The following is a 17,625-nucleotide window of genomic DNA, read 5'->3' on the forward strand; positions in this document are numbered from 1 at the left end:
CTTTAAATTATTATTGTTATTTTTCACTCTGTCTTTTAACATTCATAATGAAAGCATTATGAAAATTGAATATGAAATATGAAAATGAAATTATGAAATATGAAAATGAAAATTAGTTAATATAATAGTGAGAAAAGCCTATAAGTATGTATAAGTATGCTATTTTCATCTTTATCACACTAAATCATGGAGACATTGGAAGAATTGGAAGTCCAAGCAACTTACTTAAAGATCACAAAAGCAGAGGAGCTGGCATTTAAGACTGAGTCAAAGTTATACTTAGCATTAAATTTCCTTTAGGGGAAAAATATGAAATGGGTGATATTTGTCTCTGAATCCCCCCTTGTTTCTTGTCACCAATCCTGCTAATACCCTTAAAGGTTATCAAATCCCTGATAAGTGCTTAAAGTATGGCCCCAGGCAGGGATGTAAACATTTTTTTTTAATGAGTAATTTTGAAAGACCATCCTTTAGGTTTTGGCTCTTCTCCAAGTTGTCTTCCATACTACATAGCTGGACAACTGGAATGTAATGCTTAAGATAATACTCAGAGTGTCTTCTTTCTTTACTCCTCCTCTATCCTTTTCCCTTTCTTGCTACAAGAAGCGGTGAACAAACGGAGTCTTACTATAACACCTGATGTCCACAGGCAGCTTCCTGATCCGTGGATCATGTCTGTATGGGCAGCATAGTTTTAAACCTAAGAATTTCAGTGATGACCCCTGATTCCTACTCCTCCAGGGCTTCTACTCGTTTTATAACGCCTAAGTTCCTGATTTAAATCTTCCTTTTTCTTCAAATAACTAGAATGATTTGTGTTCCCTGCTAGGTGTTCTGACTTATACAAACACAAGTTATAAATACTTCACAGTAGCAGTTGTTTTTTCTTTGTTGCCTTTGAAGTTTAGAGGGCAAATCTTACACCAGTGGATTCTTTACACTGAATAACTACAACAACCTTGTTATAAATTGTCAATATTACTAAAGATGGTATTAAATACAGACTTTCTGTAAATCATGAGCTAAAAAGTGCTTTTGCCATCTAGCTTTTAGTGCTATAGCCTATTCTCAGAAGAGTTTTCTCTGATTTTTTTTTTAAATCTTCATTTCCTCTTTTGACGTCACTTTTTGCCAACATTAAACTAGAGTGAGTGGGGAAGCAGGTTAAGGGTCAAAGAACAGAGGTCAGAAGACTGGTTTGAAGTCTATAGCTCAGCTCTTAACCACTTGTGTGAGTGACCTCAGGCCAGTTCATTCCTTATCCTGAGGCTGTTTTTGTATCTGAAAAAATGAGGACACTGATTATCTCTGAACCTGTGGCACAGAATCATACATAAAACTAACAGTGTGGTCACTGTAGGGCTGGCATGTGAATCCTGGCCACCTAGAGTCCTTTGAGCATTTGCGCTGATTGTCAGTCTATTTTACGTGGCCACAGATATGTGGGTAAAACATTATTTCCATCTAACCTCGTAAGGCACTATATTTGGGTCCCGCTCCTCTATGATTTGCTTATAAGACAGATCAAAGAGTGCTTCACAACTTCCACTAGTTCAACCTATAAAACCACATTTTTTTTCCAGTATTTTTTTTTACTTATTTATTTTTATTATACTTTAATTTCTAGGGTACATGTGCAGAACATTCAGGTTTGTTACATATGTATACATGTGACATGTTGGTGTGCTGCACCCATTAACTCGTCATTTACATTAGTTATATAAGTTTTCCTATTATTCAAATGCCAGTTATAGTTTTAAATATCAGCATTATTCAGAAGCTCAACTGTGTTTACAAAAAGGAAACATCAGCTAATTAATCTTAATTATTGAAAAGATCATGTCTTTTGTGAACATTGTCCGGGTAGATATGTTTTAACTTGTCATAAAACAAGAATCATCAGTATGCAGTGAGGAGGTGTTGAAGAAAATTGCCTTAGAACTAGAATTGTCCCTCTGGATTCAGCGCGTGAATAGGCTGAATAATGTATTGGTTAAGAACATGGACTCTAAAATCAAGTTGCCTGGGTCGAAACTTCACTACCACAGTTTATTAACTGTTTGACCTTGGGCCAGTTACATCACTTCTTTTTAATTCAGTTTATTCACATGTAAAATGAGAATAAACATGGTACCCATTTCATAGGGTGGCTTCAAGGATTCATCATATGAGAAATTTTCAAAAATTTATAAAGTGCTTAGCACACAGTAAGCAGGAATATGTTAATTACAGTACTGTTTTGTTAGGAAGCATCTGCTTTCTATCTTTCTGTGCCGCAGATTCTCCAGTGGCTTAGAGTGAGTCCTGTATACTTTATTCACACTTTCCTTGACCTTGCTAACATTTTCTCAGGTAGAAATCTTTCTCTGCTTAATGAATTCTATGCATGTGTTCTCTCTCTATATAATATATTGTTTTGTTTGCTGATCGCTAGGTCAGTTGTGTAAATTACCTATAAAATATCTGCTAATTTAAGTTAATATTTCTAGTATTGCTTAATTTGATGAATAATGACATATTTTAATATTTTATAAATATATACCTTACTTATAAAATAATTCTGTGGGTCAATTTCCTTTTTATTGTAGGTTCCAGTTCAGTTGAAGAAATTGATCTTCCTGTAATCTGTAGACTTCTTCCCCTTGACCTTGTAATAAGGGCAGTCTAGACAGAAAACATTAAGCAATTTCCCCAAATTCCTGGTAGGAGGGCAATAGAGAAGGCTTTTAATAGTCCTCAGCAACCTGGGGGTGGGGTTAAGAGGATGGAGATATGGACTGAAATGACTAGCAAGCAACTGATCCTATTAATTTTCAACACCTTCATGACGCTTTTGGAATCTAATAATCCCCTGGATTTGCCTGTGAGACACTAAGGGCTTACCTACCTATCTTTTGGGTCTCAGGTTTCTAGCGCATGAGAGGGGCAAAGCCCTCTATCCTGACTTACTGATTGGTGCCTGATTTTCTGCCTTTAAATAACTAGCTTTATTTCCCAGAACTGAGTCCTTGGTTCCACATTTTCCTGCCTTATCTTGGATAGACTTATCTAGATACAACTTTTACTTCTCAAAATAAGCTACTGTCATATCCAAGTTTATGTCATTAGTCAATTCTCACAGATTATGCCACTTATTTTATTTCAGCATCTCTCCAAAATTACACTAGATTCTGAACCTACTGAGTAGTATTGAATATTGGGTTTTACATTTTGTTTTAGAATTGCATTTCATTAAGACCGTTTATATTTTGGTTCAGAATATAGTTATCCATTACTTTCTGGGCCACTGTTTTCGTCAAGGACTACCCTGCATGCCAACTAATTTACTCCCTCTAGTTCAGTACTTTATCCCTCTCAGCATACTATGTGTCTACTGAAGTATCCTAAAGTCCTCCTGTAAAAGTTTCACAGACACTCTCTTCTTAGTATTTCCATATAGCTCTTGGATTTCTTTGTGGAAATGTGTGAATTGGACAAAACATTCAGGGGTTTGGGTTTTCTAAAGCTTAGCTCAATGGCTTCCAGAGAACTGGATCTGAATATTTGTACAATTTCTGTTTATTCACTCTTTTGAAGTCAGACTTTCCTATTGGAATGGGTGGGATGAAAATAGAAATGAATTCTTTCAATTTTTTTATATAGCATCTTATTTCTAAAGGATCACTTTAGAATTTAATTATTATGGTAACCTGGAAATTTCAATCATTTCTGCCTATTAAGCTGTATTGTTATGGAGTATTTGATATTTTTGAAGTACTTCATAATAATTTCTTCGAATAGTTATTCCTCACAATGGACCTATGATATAGAGCATCACTATCATATCATCTTTCCTCTGTTTTCTTTTAGGAGAAGTGAACAATAGGCCATTTATAACTTGTCAAATATTACCAAGTGAGTCAGTGGCAAAATGGGATTTGAAATCCCTGTGCCTAAGTCCCTGATCACCATATCCCTATTTATTTTTTAGTCTGTCATTTCTTACTTCAATAAAATTCAATTAAATTATTCAGTGTTATATCTCCGTTCTCCCACACTATTTCTTTTTTGTTTACTTAATCATAACCACCAGATGAAGACTTGTCTAATAGTAGATGGATGGATTAAATTATTTCTTTACACCTTTCTAACATTTTTTACCCTTTGATTTTACCTAGTAAAACTAGATTTCAGAATATCTAATCTTTGATGGTTAAGTTAAATGATCAAGTTAAGTTAATCAAGTTAAATGATTAAGTCAACTAATTACAGTTATATACATTTAATTTTGTAAATATCAAGAAATATATATGATGGGGTAATTTGTCTGTAAATTTATTGAAGCATGGGATCATGGCTTCTAATCAGGAAGGGAGCATGATACAAGTAGTAAAGGACCTTTAGATTAAACTTCCACCTCTTTTCCACACCAGATATGTGACCGTGGGCAGCAATTTATCCTCTTCACCCTGATGTTCCTCTTCTATAAAATGGCAATCATATTTACCTCATAGAATTCTATGAAGTTAAACTGCTTGTCATTTGAATGAACCAGTTAGAATCCAGCTAGTTAAATAGAAACCACACTAGGTATTTAGCAGAAAAAAAAATAATATAGAGATTTGGATATATAAATGTTGGAGGGCTAAAATAGGAAAAAAGAAAGCAACCCAAAGATAACTGCAGGAAGTATCTACCATCTCTAAGTCTGGGAATATAAAAGGTAAGAGGTTGAAGTAACCAGAGAGTAGGAGCTTGGAAGAGGGGCCTGGCTGAATTGGTACTCAGACTGAAGTCACCACCCAACTGCTTCTGGTAACTTAGGATCTTAGAAGAGAGACCCGAGATAGCTGGAACTCAGACCTCTGAAGAGATAAAAAGAAAAACAAAAACAAAAAACAAACAAACACTGGAATAGTTCTGGTACTTTTGAGTAGGCCGGTGAGGCTGGTTCTGGGAATTTCAAGAAGAAATTAAACTGAAAGGAACTGGGGCATGAAACAAAAACAGCTCCGTCTTTTCCCCCTTGCTTTCCAATCTCTCTCTAGTGTCTTCTATTGGTTGAAGCTAATGGGAAGACAACTGGCAAAGGATTCTAGAAAATATAGTTTTCAGAGTTACAGCCTTAGCATTTTAGAATACACAAGGGTATATTTGAAGCTGAGAGACAAAAGACTAAATAACTGGTACAAATAAGTATAACTAAAAAATAAAACCACAAAAATTGCTTTTGGTTTTAGACAACATTTTTGAAGTCCAGCCAAATTCATCAGTATATCATGATTAAGTTGTATTCCTTTTATGAATTGTGGCTTTCAATAATGACAAGAAATGGATTGTTACATAATTCATACACAGACCCCCAGAAAACCACATCCATTTCCAGTGACCACTTTTCTCTTCTCCTTCCTGAAGTATGCTTAAGTATTACTCTGCACCTGAATGAGCAGATTGTTTTTTCTTTGTGAAGCATGTGTTTCATAAAGCCCAGTAAAAAGTAGAACAGCTGCAAATGGGTGTCTTGAAACTCCCAGAGAGATTGTCAAACAAGCAAGCCTCCATATGAGTAGAAAAGTTCTTAGATTGCTAGGACTCTCATTTATTTACTGAATCAGAATAATGTTGAGGCATTTTTTTTTTAGATGGAGTCTCACTCTGTCGCCCAGATGCTGAAGCATTTAAATACTTTCTTTGAGAAGTGTGTAATAGGATCTTATGCTGTTTACCTGATAACTACTCCATAGATTAATCTAGTGTTTCTTTGGGCAGCTAGACTGGATGAAATATAAAATTATGTCTAGTATGTGAACAAGACCAGTAATACTTTCAATAATGTGCTCATTTCAGAGAATGCGTCTTTAGATGTCAATAAAAGCTAAACTTCAATTTTTTATCTGTTTTTCTAGTTAACAAAACAAAGATTGAAGCGAAATAAGGAAGTTTTAGAAAAAGAAATCTGACCTGAGGTGGGTCTAATATGATTGGCCAATATAATTTAGTTGATATTTTAGCAACTGCGCATATGTTTGGAGAAGTTCATGAGGTTATTCTTGTTGTTTTTGTAAGGGAAAGCCAGGATTCTTTATCACTTTGTTTTGGTGGAGAAGAGGATACCAAAGGAACTGGATAATTGTACACTTAAGTGGATTTGTAGGTGTCTGAATGGCTATATCCAAAATGCATTGGATAATGGACCATATAAATATTTGTGTAATGGGAGATGTATACATCACATAGTATTACTACCTTCCATTCTAGCCCGTTAAATATGAAAATATTCAGAGGCAGGCATAGGAGATACAATGCTCAATTTTCAGATGTTAAAAACCTGGACCGAATTGCTAACACTAGGTATCAAATGACTGCAAGGACTACAAGAACAAAATGATCCAATGATGGATGTGTCTACTAATAAAGTCAGTTCTTCTTAGACTGCATTGTACTGGTATCCAAATCAAGGGAGAAAAAAGTTTCACAACTCTTCATGTGTGAGGTAAGTGGTGAGAAATAATCTTTCTGGTAACATCCTTACTCTAATCAATCGATTTGTAATTGATTTTTGCTGTACCTCCCAAAGATGTCATTCCGAGGTTTCTTGACAGTCATAGATAATTATCTAACTGTTGGTCAGTGAATGTTTCTGATTCCCTACATCTCCAATAGAAGAAGGGGCTTGAGAGGGTAAGCCTTCTGAGGGAGCATGTTATTCTATGACGTTAATGCTACAAAAAGTGCTGAGGTCCAGTGACTAAGGAACATATTTGTTGGTTTTGTTTTTCTTTTCCTCCACCAACAGTCTTGTTCCTGGGTTTCAGGGAAAACTAGAGTGTATAAGAAGGCTGCCAGACATGAGTGCCACACCCTATTATGACATCCCCAAGCATGTTTTTAAATGCCTGATGCCTCATATTTATGAGAATGTATGCAGTGGAGTCACACCTGGTTTTCTTCCTCTCCATCAAAAAAATGGCAGCAGCAATAATGGTCACCTTCTGAGTGTTGATTATATACTGAAAACTATGCTAAGTACCTCCATTATCTCATTCAATTACCATAATAATTCCTTATGAAGATGAGTAAACCAAGGCCCAGAGACATGAGCAATTTGTCTAAGCTCACCTAGCTAGTCAGTGGCGAAGCCGGAGCTTAAATCCAGGCTATCTCACTATGCAGAAGCATCTCTGCCTATAGTTTGAAAAGAGCCATGCACCAGATTTAGGAAGAGTTGGGTCCTAGGACAGGTCTGCCTAACCTAATATTGTGATGAAACACTTCACTTGCCTAGGCCTTCACTTTCTCATTTGTAAATTGATTTGGCTGTGTGGAATGGTCATTATGGTATCTTGCAGTTCTAATCCTCTAAATCTAAAGTTCATTGAGAATTTGGATTTCTTTTATTTTTAAGTCAGTGTAAGTGACGGATTGACTAGAACCTGTCTCTTTGAGAATGATTACTTCTGGGCAAAAGGTAATAAGAACAGATTAAATCAACTCTCTTATATGATTTTGGAGAAAGACATCAAACATTAAATGTAAAAATTAGAGTTATTTCTCCTTTGGGTGGGTCTTCAAAATTATTTTAAGAGGTTTGGTCTTTTAATCTTATAGATATGTCAGAGGATATCAAATAGGATTGTGTTTATTTCTCAGAATTTTGGCTAGAGCTAAAAAACTGAAAAAGAAAAAGATAAATGCCTACACATTCTATAGAGAGCGGCTAGCTACAAAGTCAGAAAACTTATATATGGTGTTAAAAGTCAGTTACTGGAAGGAAGTGCAAGGGGAGCTTTAGTGGAGCTGGTAGTGTTTTGGGTGCTGGTTGTATGAATATGTTAACTCTGTACAAATTCAGTGAGCTATACGTTTGTGAGTTGAACATTTTCTGTATTTAAGTTGTATATCAATAATTTTCTTTTTCTTTTTTTTTTTTTGAGCCTGTGTCGCCCAGGCTGGAGTGCAGTGGCAGGATCTTGGCTCACTGCAAGCTCCACCTCCCAGGTTCACACCATTCTCCTGCCTCAGCCTCCCAAGTAGCTGGGACTACAGGTGCCCGCCACCATGCACACCTAATTTTTTTTTGTATTTTGTAGTGGAGACGGGGTTTCACCCTGTTAGCCAGGATGGTCTCGATCTCCTGACCTCGTGATCTGCCCACCTCGGCCTCCCAAAGTGCTGGGATTACAGGCGTGAGCTACCGTGCCTGGGGGTGTGTCAATAAATTTTTACCAAAAAACATATCAGAAAGGTTCAGCTACCAACAACTCCAATCAATCACCTCCTGGATATATAAGAGAAGATTAAGTATTTGAAAATATTACTGAATAAATCATTAGGGTAGAGAGTTGTCAACCAAATAAAAAGTACTCCTTTAATGACCCTCCCCTCCTCCCCTCCAGTATATTAGAAACTTCCATCCTCTTTATCATGTATATATTTTTATTGCACTAATCAAGAGACTGAAAAATTGTGCCAAGATCATTTCAGTATAAAGTTTTTGCCAGAAAAACCCATTTAGAAAAGTGAAATGGCAAAATTAATTCACATTAATATGTTCTAGATTCTGGAAAGCCTCTCCCTAGAGAATCTGCATTCTGAAATAAGACCATTGGGAAAAGCAGTGCAGAAAAACAAAAGAATCTTAAGGGATGGAATATGACGGATCAGGAAGGGAGATATTTGCGGTTCAGGGTCTTTTTCAGATAAACATTTATTCTGCTTTGCCACAGATTAACCTTTTCTATGCTTGTTAGATTTTTTAATATAGGCCAGAAACCCAAATTCTTATATAAATTAATATGTGTGTATAAATAGTCAAATAAATAAAATACAATAATTTATGACCATTGTCAAAACTATGTTCAAGAGAAAGTACAGTAACTCATTTATTCTTTCAAAAATGTTCCTACTGAGGACTTATAATGTCCCAGTCAGTAGGGGCAATGCCATGAACAAAATGAGAGATACATTCTCTTCCTTCATGAAATCTTAGATTTGGCAAGGGAGGAAGACATTTAAAAATTGATGCTCAACTATTTCATTATAAGCTTGATCTACAGTGTGTAAAGTAAAATACAGCTACTCAATTTTCTTGAAATAGTGTTTTAAAAGGTACCAAAAGTATATTTACTTGGGGCATTGGGTAGTATAACCTTAGTGTCAGATTTTTAAAATAAAATTACAAAGAAAAATGCCACACAACTAAGCTTTTCTTACTGTTATACTCAGTGTTCTTTATTCCTTTTTGTGTGTGTCAGAGAGGTGTGTTAATCCTATCTAATACCACAGCATATCTATTATTATGTGTCTGATGCTTTGAAGACAATTTCTTCTTTTGAAAACACATTTCTGTTTATCTTTACAGTCTTTTGAAAATTGTGTTGCCATAGCTGCAAGACATTTGTTTTGATCCTTTCTCCTTAATTGACAGGGAGGTTGTGATTCAGTAAGGAACAATCGTTTTGTGAATTACTTGACTTAATTTTTAAATGAGGCAGTGGTAAAGTGAGTTTTGAATAATGACCTTCTTTCTTGGCTTCATGTTTATTTTCTATTTAAATGTAATGCATGACTTTGAAATGCTTAGACACAAATGAAGAAGTTTTATATTGCTCTGCTTTCAATGTCAGGGAAAACAAAATCCTAAAAGAAATATATTTTAATCACTGTATTTTCCAGATAGTCCAAAAACCCTTTGCGTTTGACATTTATCTGAAACAATTATAAACTTCTCAGCAATAGAGTTAAGGGATTAATAAGTGATGAAGATGGTCCCAATACCCAAATGGCAAACCCAAAATTATATTGTCTCTAGATTATTTATTCTGAGTTTATTCAGTGAAAACATAAGATTGTTGATGAAAATTTACATTCACTGTGCATGATTTTTTTTTGTCTAAATGTCATGATTCTTACTTAAAAAACAATGTGTAGAACAAAACTGGAAGAATCACATTACCTTACTTCAAATTATATTATATAGCTATAGTAACCAAAACAACATGGTACTGCATAAAAACAGGCATATAGAACCGTGGAACAAAATAGAGAACACAGAAACAAATCCACACACCTACAGTGAACTGATTTTCAACAAGAACTTACATTGGGGAAAGGACAGTCTCTTGAATAAATGGTGCTGCCAAAACTGGATATCCATATGCAGAAGAATGAAACTAGACCCCTACCTCTCACCATATACAAAAATCAAACCAAAATGGATTAAAGACTTAAATATAAACCTTCAACTGTGAGGCTACTGAAAGAAAACATTGGGGAACTCTCCAGGGAATTAGACTGGGCAAAGACTTCTTGAGTAATATTCTGTAGGCATAGGCAACCAAAGCAAAAATGGAAAAATAGGATCACATCAAGTTAAAGAACTTCCACACAGCAAAGGAAACAGCCGACAAAGTGAAGAAGCAACTCAAAGAATGGTAGAAAATATTTGTGAACTACCCATCTGACAAGGGATTAATAACCAGACTATATAAGGAGCCCAAACAACTCTGTAGGAAACAATCTAATAGTCTAATAAAAACATGGGTAAAATATTTGAGTAGACATTTCTCAAAAGAAGACATGTAAATGGCAAACAGTCCATTTGTTTTCAATAACACTGATCATCAGAGCAATGCAAGTCAAAACTACAATGTGATATCACTTCACTACCGTTAAAATGGCGTTTATCCAAAAGACAGGCAATAACAAATGCTGGTGAGGATGTGGAGAAAAGGGAGCTGTCATACAATGTTGGTGGGAATGTAAATTAGTACAACTACTATGGAGAACAGTTTCCAGGTTCCTCAAAAACTAAAACTAGAGCTACCATAGAATCCAGCAACCCTGCTCCTAGGTATATACCCAAAAGAAAGGAAATCAGTTCATTGAAGAGATATCTGCATTACCATGTTTATTGCAGCACTAGTCACAAGAGCCAAGATTAGTAGGCAACCCAAGTGTCCATCAACAGATGAATGGATAAAGAAAATGTGGTACATATACACAATGGGGTACTATTCAGCCATAAAAAAGAATGCACCCCTGTTGTTTACAACAACGTGGATAGAACTGGAGGTCATTATGTTAAGTGAAATAAGCCAGGCACAGAAAGACAAACATTACATGTTCTCACTTATTTGTGGCAGCTAAAAATTAAAACAATTGAACTCATGGAGATAGAGAGTAAAAGGATGGTTACCTGAGGCTGAGAAGGGTATCAGATGAGAGGGGAATTGTTAATGGGTACAGAAAAATAAATAATAAATAAGACCTAGTATTTGCTAACACAACAGGGTGACTAAAGTAAAAAATAATGTAAATGTTCATTTTAAAGCAACTGAAAAAGTGTAATTTAATTGTTTGAAACGAAAAGATAAAGCCTTGAGGTAATTTACCCCACTTACCCTGATGTGATTATTATGCATTGCAGGCCTATATCAAAATATCTCATGTAACCCATAAACATATACACCTACTATGTACCCACAAAAATTAAAAATTAAAACAACATGTGAACTTCAAGCAAACCGATATTGTCCAACAATCACAAACAAGTTTACGAGGAGGTATTTAATTAGCCATTCATTCTCATTTTATTCTACTTACTGTATCAGATCCTTTTCTATGCAGCATTTGACATCTTTGCAATTCACAAGATATTCTATATGGTTAAATTTGTCCCATTTTAAATAATACATAATGATCTATTATTCTCAGTGACCCTTTTCATGTTTTTCTTCATTCATCAACATGACAAAATTCTTTTGGCAAATTGGTATTTATTTCTATTATTTTAGGTCATGAGATTTCTTTGCAAAGTAAAGTAAGCAAACAGAAAATATTTCCGTATATTCAGCTGGTTTCCAGATTCTTCTAACACAGTCAGAATTGAGATTCCCTAAATCTAAAAGTTTGTGGCTGTAGGTGAACTAAGTAACCAATTGATTGTCTGTGGCTTCTATCAGTGATAATGTAGCATCTTAAGCCACAGGTCATCCCGTTCATCTCACAGCCTCATTTTCTTGCCATGATATTTTCGGGAAGTCCTCAGGACTTCAGTGGCAACTCAGGAACTATATATTTGGGAGTACGTCTTTAGCTCCCCTCATCTTTCCATGACTGCCTTCTTTCCTAATATTAGAGGTTGTCTGTAGAGTTATTTGAAGGCGGCACCTCATCACTGTCATTGTTTTCAGTGCTTTCTACAAGAACTTTAATATCTGGGCCAAGAGCGTTTTTACTCAGGATTCACCACAAGGAACCCTTAAGGTGTGAGGAAGGTTTCATGCTCCTGAGAGTCCTCTAGAAACTGAGATGAGGAGAATGAGGATTACCCATTTTGTTTCACATTTTGTTAGCTGGGCACCAAAACAGTGTTTTTTAATGTCACCAATATCACTCACACACCGGGGCCTATCATGGGGAGGGGGGAGGGCGGAGGGATTGCATTGGGAGTTATACCTGATGTAAATGACGAGTTGATGGGTGCTGATGAGTTGATGGGTGCAGCACAGCAACATGGCACAAGTATACATATGTAACAAACCTGCACGTTATGCACATGTACCCTAGAATTCAAAGTATAATTAAAAAAAAAAAAAAACACACACATTAAATCCCTTCCTGAATCTCTGTCTTACTGCCGTAGTATCTGATATTTCACTATGAGTCTTGGTTTGGAAATTAATATTTTGGATAAATTGCTATCTGGCCTTCTTCATCTCAGTTCTTTTGCCAACCCCTGGGATGAACACTCTGTCACACAGCACACTCCAGAACTTAAGTTAAAATGTACCATATAGGCTGGGCACAGTGGCCCTCACCTGTAATCTCAACACTTTGGGAGGCCAACGTGGGCAGATCACTTGAGGTCAGGAGTTCAAGGCCAGCCTGGCAAACATGGTGAAACCTTGTCCCTACTAAAAATACAAAAATTAGCCAGGTGTGGTGGCAGGCGCCTGTAGTCCTAGCTACTCGGAAGGCTGAGGCAGGAGAATTGTTTGAACCCGGGAGGTGGAGGTTGCAGTGAGCCGAGATCCAGTCTGCACTGTACTGTACTCCATTCTGGATGACAGAGTGAGACTCCATCTCAAAAAAAAAAAAAACAAAAGTGTCATACAAATAAACTCAATTAATTCATTTTTGACAGCTCCACCAACGCTTTACAAGACATATTTCAAACTTATTGATAATAGTAAAATGTTTTTCTTTACTGTCATACCCTCCTCTCATGCTCATTTCATGCTTAAAAGCACTTTGTGATTTGCCTTTTTTCCTCAAAGCCAATTCTGTCAGGCTAGAGCTCTACTATATCGGTATATGGCCTTCATTTAAAACATTATTAAAACTTTTTATGTACAACATGGCCAAGGTGATAATAAAAGAGCTAAAAATATAGTAAGTCCAGAGACCAGCAAGTCTTATAAGTTCTGAGAAGGCTTAGTGAACCCTGGTCCATGCTAGAATCATGGGAGTAGGTAAGGATTTTTCAAAGGAGTCAATTCTTATGAAAGCTCATAGAGGGTAAACTTTATATTAAAACATTTTCTCCAATCCCCTCCAAATTCAGCACCCTCAAATTCATGCCCTCCCTCACAACACCCTAGCTTTTATCATGCTTTTGTTCCAGATGCATATCAAGAAAAAAGGAAGAATGGACCTGTAAATATGACCCTCTTCCATGAAACAGGTGGTACATATGTCCTCTTAAAAGCACAGTATCAATAGACAACATGAACACTAGAGTTAAGAGAAAGGTAAAGAATTCCAGCTAAGTTATAAAATCTTAATGACAAGGAGATAACTGAGCATTCCAAGAGAAAAGGGAATGTAGGATGTAGGATTATGATTGCGTGTTGTTTGGCATTTATACTACTACTTGATAGGAATGAAAAGGCTAGAAGTAATAGACCAAAGTGGATTTGAAACAATTACTGGCCACAGCTGAATGACTATTGCAGTATATATTATTTCCGAACGAGTTATATATTCTATAAACCTACACAAAGAGACAGATATTGATGTAGAAATTTAGGAAGAGAGAGTAGTAACCATAGTATAGCAATTATTCTCAAGACACAAAGATTTAAAGCAACTGTTCTCAAAGTGTGGTTCTGGACCCAGCAGCATCAGCATCATTTTGGAATTTGTTAGATACAAAAATTATCAGGCTCTTCCCAAGATGTACTGAATTAGAATCCGCAGGGTAGGGCCCAGCAATCCATGTTTCATCTGCATTCATCACCCTTTATGTAATTCTGATGCACATTCAAGTTTGAGAACCACTTATTTAGGGACAACTTATAAATTAATTTGTTCATATGAACAAGCATGGTTAATTGTCTAAGTTCAAGATTCCACGGGGCCAAAAGAGTTATACACCAAAATCCATGCCCTCCAGGGTCATAACACTTGGTTAAGACACAAAGCACAATGTACAGATATTTTCGACATTCAAGGCAACAATAAAAAGATGGCATAGATCAGTCAGGTTAAGATTAACTGCCAATTTAATAGAATTGAATATTCCCAGTGCAGGTCCTATGAAGGAAAAGATTACTTACCAGTGGTGGGATAAAGATAACTAGAAGGAAGTAATAGTTAGGATTGTTAGGAGAGTTTCAAGGGAAGTTGGATAGTCAGATGGAAAGAGAGAGGGGCATTCATGAAAAGCTCGGGGCAAGATGACTTCAAGGGTGAATTCTACCAAACAGTCAAAGAGGAAATAGTACTAATTCTTCTTAAACTCTTCCCGAAAATTAGAAGAGGGAACACTTCCAAATTCATTTTGTGAGACCAGCATTACTCTGATACCAAAACCAAAGACACCACAGAAAAGAAAATCATAGGCCAACAGTCCTAATGAACATAGATGTAAAATCTTCAATAAAATACTAGAAAATGAATTCAACAACACATTAAAAGAAATATACACCCCGACCACGTGAGATTTACCCCTGGGATGCAAGGATGGTTCAACATATGCAAATTAATCAATGTGATAAACCACATTAACAGAACAAAAAGCAGGAAAAAAAATATCCTCAAGAGATGCAGAAAACCCATTTGATGAAATTCAACATTCTTTCATGATAAAACCCTAAACAAAATAAGTACACAAGGAATTTATGTCAATACAATAAAGACCAGTTATGAAAAGCCCTCAGCTAACATCATAATCCATGAGGAAAAACTAAAAGTTTTTCCTCTAAAATTCAGTATAAGGTAATGATACCCACTCTCACCACTTCTATTCAACATAGTACTAGAAGTTGTAGCCAGAGAAACAAGAAAAAGAAAGAAAAGACATCCAAATCAGAAAGGCAGAAGTAAAATAGTCTTTGTTTTCACACAACATGATCTTATATGTAGAAAAGTCTAAAAACACCATAAAAATCTGTTAGAACTAATAAATGAATTCAGTAAAGTCATCGGTTACAAAAATCAACAAATAAAAATCAGCAAAATCTTTACATCGTAACAAATTATCCAGAAGAAATTAACAAAAGAATCCAATTTACCATGCATCAAAAAATACTGAGGAATAGATTTAACCAAGGAGATGAACAATCTTTTCACTGAAAACTGTAAAACATTGATGAAAGAAATTGAAGAAGACACTAATAAGTGGAAAGGTATGCCACATTCATTGATTGAAAGAATCTATATTGCTAAAATGTCTGTACTGCCCAATGCAATATATATAATCAACACAATCCCTATCAAAATTCTGATTCCATTTTTCACAGAAATAGAAAAAACATTCTTAAAATTTGAATGAAACCATGAAAGACCCCAAATAGGCAAAGCAATCTTGGGAAAATTGGAGAATGTTACATAGGCCTCACACTTCCTGATTTTAAGTTATACTACAAAGCGATTGTAATCAAAACATGGTACTGCCATAAAAACAGACACATAGGGAACATGTTACTTAACATTGGTCTTTGTAATCTTGGTAATGATTTTTTGGATATGATGCCCTAAACACAGGCAAAAATAGCAAAAATAAATAAGCAGGACTATATCTAACTAAAAAGCTTCTGCACAGCAAAGGAAACAGTCAATAAAATGGAAAGGCAATCTACAGAATGGGAAAAAGTATTTGCAAACCATATATCTGTTAAGGGATCTATATCCAAAATATATAAGGAATTCATACAACTAAATAGCAAAAAAAAAACAAAACAAAACAAAACAAAACAAAAAACACCAAACCAAAACAAAAAAACCCAAAAAACAACAAGAACAACAACAAAAAAAAACACAAAGTGGGCAAAAGACTAGGGTAGACATTTTTTCCAATGGTGACATAGGGATAACCAATAGTAATATGAAGAGGTACTCAAAATAACTAATCAGGAAAATTCAAATGAAAACCACAATGAGCGAGTCAAACGTGATAGCTGCTACACTATAGAAAGATCTGTATACTTAAAATTACCAAACTTTGATGAAAGAAACAAATATCAAAGAAGACACAAATATGTGGAAAGATATCATATGTTCATGGATTAAAAGAGTTAATTTTGTTAGAATGTCCAGACTCCCCAAAGTGGTCTATAGATTCAGTGCAATTCCTATCAAAATTCCAATGTCATTTTTCACAGAAATAGAAAAAAAATCCATAATTCCTGTGGAGCCACGTACATGCATGCACATGTGCACGTACGTGCACACACACACCACCAAATAGCCAAGGCAATCTTGGGCAAAAAGAAAACTGCTGAAGCCATGACACTACCTGACTTCAAACTATATTACAAAGATATACTAGTTAACCCATGTAGGCCTTGGGTCACGATTTTTTGAATTTTTGCTGTCAGATCCTGGTGATTACCTTGAACAGTAGGATATAAATAACTCCCACATGCTTAGCGTTCCAATAATGGAACACTAAGGATAAATGGGCTAAAACAGCATGGTACAGTCATAAAAATAGACACATCAACCAATGGAACTGAATAGAGAGCCTAAAAAGAAACCCATGCATTTACAGTGAATTGATTTTTGACAAAGATGCCAAGAACAAACAATGGAAACAGGACAGTCTCTTCAGTAAAGGGTTTTGGGAAAACTGGATACCCACATGCAGAAGAATGAAATTAGACCTTATCTCACAGCATATACAAAGATCAACTGAAAATGGACTAATGACTTTAGCATAAATCCGAAGCTGTAAAAGTACTAGGATAAAAATATGGGAGAAATGCTGTATGACACTGGTCTGGGCAATGATTTCTTGGATATGACTCCAAAAGTACAGGCATCAAAAGCAAAAATAGACAAATGGGATTGTGTCAAACTGAAAAACTTCTCACAGTAAAGGTAACAACAGAATAAACAGACAAACTATGAAATGATAGAATATATTTTCAAACTGTACATCTCATAAGAGATTAATATCCAAAATATTTAAGTAACTCAGATAAATCAATATCAAGATAATAATCAGATTAAAAAATGGTCATAGTACCTGAATAGTCATTTCTCAAAAGAAGACATACAAATGGCAGTATAGAAATTTAAAAATGTTCAGCATCACTAATGATCAGGGAAACACAAATTAAATCCACAATGAAATATCATTTCATGTTTGTCCGAATGCCCATTATCAAAAAGATGAAAGATAACAAGTGTTGGTGAAGA

The sequence above is a fragment of the Chlorocebus sabaeus genome, chromosome X, assembly GCF_047675955.1.
Source record: "Chlorocebus sabaeus isolate Y175 chromosome X, mChlSab1.0.hap1, whole genome shotgun sequence".
NCBI classification, from domain to species: domain Eukaryota; kingdom Metazoa; phylum Chordata; class Mammalia; order Primates; family Cercopithecidae; genus Chlorocebus; species Chlorocebus sabaeus.